At 48.4% G+C, this 5,979-nt stretch overlaps 1 protein-coding gene across 4 annotated transcripts in view; it reads left to right on the top strand.

Moving 5' to 3' along the window:
* The first annotated feature begins 644 nt into the window (after positions 1–644).
* Positions 645–5,979, top strand: part of SYTL3 (synaptotagmin like 3) — an 87,632-nt gene continuing 82,297 nt past the window's right edge. For all 4 annotated transcript variants that reach the window (XM_027774686.1, XM_006155778.2, XM_027774685.1 and 1 more), the window contains exons 1-2: positions 645–787; positions 4,328–4,420. The gene's annotated coding sequence lies outside the window, so the exon portion shown is untranslated. The remainder of the gene's footprint in view (positions 788–4,327; positions 4,421–5,979) is intronic.

Here is a 5,979-nt window from a genome sequence, read left to right as displayed (position 1 = left end):
TATACTCAGAGAGGCTGGGAAGTCCAGGATCAGGGTGAGAGCCTTCTTGCTGTCTCATAACACGTCAGAAGGACAAAGACAGGGTGAAAGAGAGAGACAGACAAGGGGGCTGAACTCATCCTCCATGAGGAGCCCACACTCATGCTAATGGCATCGATCCGTTCTCGAGGGCAGTCCTCATGGCCTAATCCCCTTTTACAGACCCTACCTCCCAATACTGTTAATACTTACAACAATGGCCATTTAATTGCAACATCAGTTTGGAGGTGACAAACGTTCAAACCATAGCACTGCTGCGCTTATGATTTGTGTGATGTTCTGTCTGTATGCTGAAATTCAAAGAAATGTACTCCCCGAATCCACGACAGTCTTTTATAAATGGAGTCTTGATTGCAACTGTTCTTTGCGATGTAGTCAGTTGTCTACATTTGAGGTCAATGTGAAATGCCGTGTTAGCGGGGACCATTTGTATATTTGAAGGTCCTACTCTCGGGGGGGGTTTCCTTGGGAAGGATGAAGCATTGTACTAGCATCAGCTTGGTCTTTCCTGCAGCAAAAAATGCTAAATGCTGACACCCAAGAGCTCCTTGGTGTGGTTTTGGGGTGACTTTGCTCTCTGGTCCGTGGCAGGGGGATTAGCCACAGAGGCACTCAGCTGGCCACGTTTGGGTGCACCGCTCCAGCCCGGGCAGGCAGGAAGGAAAGAGAAATGCGTCAGCTATTCTGACAAGAAGGGACTTCCTTTTCTCCACGCGGCTCTCATCTCTACTCTCCAGGCAGACGCCAGGTAGGATGTGTCTCAGAGACCAGTCGTTGGTGTGCCCAAAGCTAGCACTGGTTGTTCTGGGGAAGGGACAGGTAAAGGTAACAGTCATTGTAATTTTATTAAATCGATGCTTTGGAAAATGTGGGGGGAAAAGCGATAAAGAATGACTCCTAATTTAGTTAAATATCATTTATTTAAATATAAGGCAAGAATGACTTAAAGGGTATGGAAGAGGTAACTTCAGAGTTAGTTCAAAACAAAACAAAACAAAAGAACGCTATTCAAAGCTGTATGGTGTGTTTATTTTTTTTTAAGGTAGGAAAGAGTTATTTAACTTCTTTGTAAATGTAAATTTTTATACATGTAGTTTATTATGGTTTTGCTCTGAATCAACTTTATTATCAGATTGAGTGATTTTTAAAATTTACATATTTATTTTGTAGTTGACATAAAATTGCATGAATCACGATAGCATGGCATGTGGAAGCATATATATATATATATACATTGTGGAATGGCTCTATCTAGCTAGTCAACGAGTTACTACCTCACCTCCGCATCGTTTTCGTGCGGGGTTCACATTATGTTTTGATCACACATAATCTCCAATCTGCAAGGGGAACAGAATATAATTTTCGAATAAAAAAATGATGTATGCTAGGGTCTGATTTAAACTTCTTTTCATTAAGATTTCTTAACCTCCAAACAAATGTCTCTGTAAGAGTGACATTATACGAGGCAAATGCACATTAGATAGCAAGGCTCAATTAAGAAATTGGACTTGGGGAAGAAAAAATTTTTCAGCCAAGATTCTAACTTCTTAACTTCTCCACCTGAACAAAGCATAAGGTCTGGGAGTTAAACACTCCCTGCAGTGTGTAACTGCAGGTGAGTGACTGAACCTTCCCCGGCTCGCTCTCTTCAGCTGTGGGATGGAAACTTCATGTCACAGCGGGAATTGAGATTAGATATGTAAAATGCTTGTTACACGGTCTGACCCAGAACGAGTGCGATATAAATAGCAGCTGTCGGCACAGCAGAAAGCTCACGGCAGCTATGAGTACTGCCTGTGACGGTATTAATTCTCATTTTGTTGGCATTCTATAAAAAGAGGTTGATTTTAAGCCATGAAAACCATAAATCGCTATTTCAGTGTTTCACTCTGATTCTAAAATAGCTTTGCTCGAGTCCTCTTGGTGGCAGGAAGTTACTTGAATAAAAACTTAGTAAGAAAGCACCTAGGACCCTCGGCGAGCTGCAGCGACCTCCAGATGCCGTGCTGGTGAGCCTGTCCGGCTTTGTCCTGCCTCCAGTGGGTCCCGAGCCTCCCTTCAAGCCCCTTTGGGTGTTAAGTACAGAGTTCTGAGGGACCTGAAGCTTACACGACTTGTGGGGACTTTAAGAAAATGAATGAAGGGGCCACTTGTTAGCATAGTGGCTAAGGCACTGGACTCTTGCATGGCTGACCACTGTTCAAATTCCTGAGACTTGAAAATCCAGAGGCTTAAAAATCATGCCAGGCATGTGTGAGTGTGTGTCTCAGATCCCGAGAGGAGGGAGGAGAAGGGATTGCAGTGTGCCCATCCTCGCAGGGGGGTGATTTCTCCCTCTCCCTGTGCCTCTCTGTGTCTCTCTCTGATAAGCACACATGACTTATGGCAAAAACAAAACGGACAAACAAGACCAGGTATGGGGCCTTGGGTCAGCCATGCAAGTGCTGGACCCTGAAGTTTGGGCTTCTCTGAGTTCTGGAAAGTCCACTTTGATGAAGTAACAATAAAATTTTATAAATTCCTTGTCAGACTTTCGGATGGAAGCACCTTCATGTCACTCCTTTTTGCAAAAACGAGTCTTTTGAAGCTATGAGTGTAGCCCAGTTTGGGGTGGATCTAGAGAGGGGGGCAGTATTCTGAGTGCTGTCAGAAGCATCTGTAAAGACTCTTCACAAAGAAGCGGTGACATTTTCAAGTCAAATTTGGTCAGTTTCATCACTCAACTTTTCCCCTGTGTATGAGGCAGGAGCCACTGTACTTCTCAGGCCGAACCTGAGAAACTGCTCCAGGAAGTAGCTGTGGTGAGGCAGCCCAGGAGTGGGGGTGCCGCCCCCCTGAATGACCCACGCTTTGTGTGAGTCTGTGGCTTGCAGGCTCTGAAAATGGCCTGTAGTTTCCTCGGCAAGTGCAGGTGTTGCTGACGGCCCCGTTCACGTGTGCACGCGGCTGCAAGCTGCACGCGGCTGCGAGCTGCGTATTTCCACTCTGTGTCAGTTTCTCTTCGTCTCAGTGAGGAGGTGACTGTTTAGTGCCTCAGAGACAGCAGATAACCGGAGGGCAGGAATAAGGACCACAGCCTGCAAATAAAGGGCGTCTCCCTTTCTCCTCTTTCTTTTTCTTCTCTCCCTCAGTTTAAACTTCCGTGCTTTCTCGCCTTGCCAGATCTAAAGTCTGAAGTCGGGGTTTGCCGTCAGACTGGGGAAAGAAGCAGGGAGTGTTTGGAGCCATTGGTGTGGTGTGAGCTTGCTGCTTGCAGTCCCTTGCCAAGCTGTGCTCTGCCGTCTTCCCAGGGAGTGTCCCTGCTCCCGCCAGCCCCTCTGCTCCACTGCTGAGTGCCCGTGTCCCTCTGGGCATTCCGAGCACTCCAGGCTCCATAGCGCCCTGCCTTCCCCTACTCGTCCTGCCAGGCTCTGGTTTATCTGTTTGCATGTCCATGCCGTGGCCCGAATGTGCCCTTCCCGAATACAGAGATCGGGTCGCACTTGTTTTTAGATCCTCCGTGCCTGGCATGTGGTTGGCACAGAGGCCGATAACATTGGTGCTGTCGAACGGAGGCACTGAACACTGAGGCCCAAGTGTGTTCGTCGGGAAGCCAAAGTTCTACAGTGATGCTGCATGACCGGACAGAGGCAAAATGGAAAGAAATACCTACACTGAACTGTCCCCTGCTGGCCCACGTCCTTAGTCCTGCTTGCTTTGTCCCAGCGATGTCCCAGGCTGTACCTGGGTGACACATTTGGTTCCCAAAACCATCCTGTAACGTAGGGGTGGTTTTGTCCATTTCACAGGGGGTGGAGTAGTCCCACAGAGGTTAGGCAACTGGCCTGAGAACACGTGGCCGAGTCCTAGAACTGGGGTTGATTCCAGATCGGGTGACGCAGATGGGACAGCAGGTGCAGGGAGCTCTCGCAGTGGCTAGAGGAGTCCTCTAACGTGGGGCTGTGGTGCAGGCGCCTTACTTCTCAGCTGTGAAATAAAGTCGGGCTGAGAGGTGGGGCGCTGCAAAACGAGGGGCCACGTCACAAAAATGCAGTAGAGGAAGGAGCTGGGAGCCCGGGCTCTACGCTCCATGGAGCAGGGCCCACCCGATCCAGGGCTAGGACATAATAAACCAAACAGAAGTTCCGTTGAGTGAATGAGAGTGACCGAATACGCGCTCCACAGTAGAGTGGACCTGGGGACTGCACTGTTCGGGCGAGGAGCTCCTGAATGTCTGCGTCAGAGCACTAAAGTAAGAGCCAGTATTCCTCCCGAATTCCGCAGTGGCTCAGATTTCCCTTGCTTCCAGGGTTCTGAAGACTGAAGCTTTCTGGAATGAGTACCAGCCCGCTCCCTGCCGCCCTTACTTCCTGCCCCACTTGAATTCGGCTTCCTGCCGTGGGTGAGTAAATCTACGTGTCACAATAGTCACCAGGTTTCTCAACTCAGCCAAACATAAACACCTCCTTGCTAGTGGTAGGGATCACGAAAATTTGAAAATTCGTATCAACACTGCCAAGTACAAGGCAGAGTTAAATCAGGGTCACCACAGGGAAATGTACAAAGCAGAATTGAGGTGGGCCCACAGCCGGTGGAGTGGAGGTGAAGACGCTGGATCCCACATGACCGACCGTGCAGTTTGAGGCCTGGATCAGCGACTCAACGCGCCGGGTGCATATGCTTTCCCAGAATCCCACGAGGAAAGTGGATTGCAGTGTGGCCACAGCCTCTCGGGGGTGGGCGCTTTCTCATTTTCCATTCTTCTCTCTCTCTCCTCTCTCTGCCTCTTCCCGGTAAGCACATGTATCCTATAGAAAACTTAAAAAAAGACAGAAATTTTAAAAAGTAGAAAGGGGTTAAATTTGAAGGAGCATTCCATTTCGGTTGTAAGAAGCTCCTGAGTCAGTAGCAATGGCCCCGAAGGATTGACAGCAGTAATGCTCGGACTCTTACTGCTGCTGCTGACCGTCAGACAGAGCTGGCCCTGCAGCCGAGCGGCTAAGGGAGCTGGGTCCCACAGGCCTACTACTGCTCAAGTCCTGGGCCCAGTGGCTTGGAAACATGCCTGGCACGTACGGGTGTGCGCAAAATCCCGAAAGGGGGGAGAGATGGAGGAGAAGGGATTGTCATGTGGCCATTTCCCATTGGGAATGTCTGTCTGTCTGGTGAATGCACATGAACTCTGGCAAAAAAAAAAGATTTGCGTGTAGGCATGGGGAAGCTGGGCCACTTCCCTGGAGGCCGCATCCCTACCCAGGTGTTGTCAGACACCCTGTCCCACACCTCGCGGATGCCTTCTCCTCCTTCCACTCCTCAGGCGACTCCCCGCCTTCTCTCAGGCTCAGCCAGACTCACTCTGCCTGAAGACTCCCTGTCCTCACCTGCTACCAGCCTGTCCCTGTCTTCTCACTAGCCACTCACAAGGCTGCTATGCTTTGTGGTGGCGTGGCTGCTTGTGATGGCGATGGCCAGTCTAGGGCCCCAGCAGTTGTCTATGTGTCCCCTTCTGTGAGTCATCTAAGAAGGACACGGGGGGCTGGCAGATGGCATGGTGGTTAAAGACCTGGACTCCCACAGGCTGTCTACCGTTTGCTTTCCTGGACCTGGTGGCTTGCTTTCTCACTTTCCCTCTCTCTCTCTCAGTCTGTCCCTCTCTGGTCAAATTAAAATAAATAAGTAAATAAATAAATAGATAAAGTGAAAATAAAAAACAATTCTTAAAAAAAAAAAAAAAAAAAAAAACTTAAAAAAAAAAAAAAAAAAAAAAAGAAGGGCCCGAAGCACAGACCAACCATTGTACGGTGACCTGGAATTGCCCGGGAACAGGCAAGCTAATTGTCTCAAGTTTCATAGAATTTCTTTACTAAGACCTTTGTGCTTGACCTGAAAATATCACAAAAATCAAAAGCATCCAAGAAAAAAAAAAAAAAAAAAAAAAAAAAAAAAACCCCAAAAAGAAAA

Source organism: Tupaia chinensis, unplaced genomic scaffold, assembly GCF_000334495.1.
Source record: "Tupaia chinensis unplaced genomic scaffold, TupChi_1.0 Scaffold000468_1, whole genome shotgun sequence".
In the NCBI taxonomy this organism is placed as follows: Eukaryota; Metazoa; Chordata; class Mammalia; order Scandentia; family Tupaiidae; genus Tupaia; species Tupaia belangeri.
This window is presented reverse-complemented; position numbering and strand designations above follow the sequence as displayed.